Below are 2,165 nucleotides of genomic sequence, written 5' to 3' on the forward strand. Positions count from 1 at the left end.
ATATTGGCCGGCATCTTTGAAAGTCACATAAGTGATGACAAAAGTGTTCTTATTGGACAATTGCGTTCCATTGTTAGTCCAGGTCACGTTTGGTTCTGGATCTCCTCTCTCAATACATTTTAATTGTAATGTCGAGTGCAACAACACGGGCATAGAGTCTCTTTTAAGAGAAGCATCCAGCTTAGGAGGAGCTAGAGAAAAAGAAAAATATAAACATTACACAATGACTCAATCGTCAAGTGATATATGTGTGTTCAACTTGCACAATTTAAGAAGTATCACCATGCAGATGAGATGATATGTTTTGGATAGGTATACAGTACAATTCCGCGAGCACGAACCTTCCATTCTGCAATTTAGCCTGAACAGGTTCTTGTTACATAATGGTAATTACGCTGTAACAGAAATCTAGGCCATCTAGGTTCTTAAATAGGTTCTTATTTTCTGGATTAAAAGAAACACATAGTAGATGACATAGTTTAGTGTTATTCGACCTTCGTCCCTGGTGCAGCAGCCAGTTTTTCCCTATCCCTTATTTAAAATTTAAATAAAATTTAAATAGAGAATTTTAAAAATCACATAAAGATTAGTATAATAAGTAAAATCCAAATATCACACGAATCTTCAGAACATCAATCAATTGATCTTACTTGCCGAAGTGCACACATTGTTTTTAGATTTTAGGAACCTGTTTCAAATTTTAGGGTCAACAGGTTCTTGTTTAGAGGGGGTCTAACTGACTAATTTTAAGCTAACAGGTTTTCAAAATAGGTTCTTTCTTGCGAGGTTTTACTATATTACATTATTGTTTCCAAGTGTTTAAATGGATTGAGTTTTTTTAGTTACCCATTTTGAAGAAATGGGGAACTTTGGTGACCGCAGTGTTTCAACTTTGTTATCTTAACGTTAGAATCAACGTATGAAATGCACCGTGTCAGAAACAAATTGGCCTCAAATGGTAAAAAACCTTGTTAAAATTAGTCATCTCACCAACTTGAAGCCTCTTGGGTACGAAGACCAGCGAAGCATTAGATGGCAAATTCTTAGATTAATGGGACAGTCCTGTTGGACAGTCCAGTTGTTTGATGTGGTAGGCACAAAACTGTAATATTCCCGAGAGTAATAAAGTATCCAAACAAACAGATTTAACTCAACCAATTTCATTGCCAACGTAACATGGCCGCCGCTATCAAAAGCACATGGTTTTTCCTATCCCAACATACTTAGCGGCCCAATACATTACATCTCCCCTATCCTCAGAAAAATGCTCTCTTACAAGAATAAAGAAATCTCCACGAACAATAAAGTCAACTATACTAACGATGAAGTCTCTTCTTCTAAAACTTAAATGTTCAAACTGTATATAGCTCTGAAAAGAGAGAATCAGTGTTCATGTTCCCCAAAGAAAATTAACAACATAATCTCTTAATCTCTCTGGCAATCTCCTTGTCCTCTGGGGTCTCAGATTCCTTGATGGTTCTGGTGCCGCTCCACCATTCTCCTGCAGATTGGGGCACTCTCCTCTACCCAGCAGCCCGGCAGTCGATTCTGGTACGGTTGGTTGGTAAGGTGATGGCACAGGGTCTAGTTCCTGCTGGGGTGTGGGGGGGTGTTGACACAGAGTCTGACCCTTGTTGGAGTGTGGAATCTCCCTCTCTAATGTATTGCTTCACATGACTTGTGTTTCTGGAGTACTGGTTCCCTGTTGGACTCTCTACCACGAGACTGTTCCCAGTCTTGCTGACAACCTTACAGGGATTTGGGTTAAATGCTGTGCTGAGTTTGTTAGTCTTGTCTTGTTGGACAAGCACTTCATCACCCAGTTCAATGCTGGAGGGGCTAGCCCTGCGGTGTGTGTCTGCGTAAGCTTTACTCTTAGCTTTCTGTTCAGCATCGCGATCGTGTAGTTCATAGTCATAGGCATGGCCGATGCTTAAATCAGGGATCTTCGCCTTGACTTTTCGGTTAAAAAGAAGCTCAGCGGGACTCCTTCCAGTCGTATTATGGGGAATGCTTCTGTAGGCAGAGAGATACCTCCTTAATTCTGCTCTCCATGGTTTGTTCTCTGCCTGAGCAATTTGTAGTCGTTTCAACAGTGACCGATTCTGTCTTTCGACTTCTCCGTTGGCTTGGGCCCACTTGGCAGTAACTTTCTGATGTATAAT

Source organism: Montipora foliosa, chromosome 7, assembly GCF_036669935.1.
Source record: "Montipora foliosa isolate CH-2021 chromosome 7, ASM3666993v2, whole genome shotgun sequence".
In the NCBI taxonomy this organism is placed as follows: domain Eukaryota; kingdom Metazoa; phylum Cnidaria; class Anthozoa; order Scleractinia; family Acroporidae; genus Montipora; species Montipora foliosa.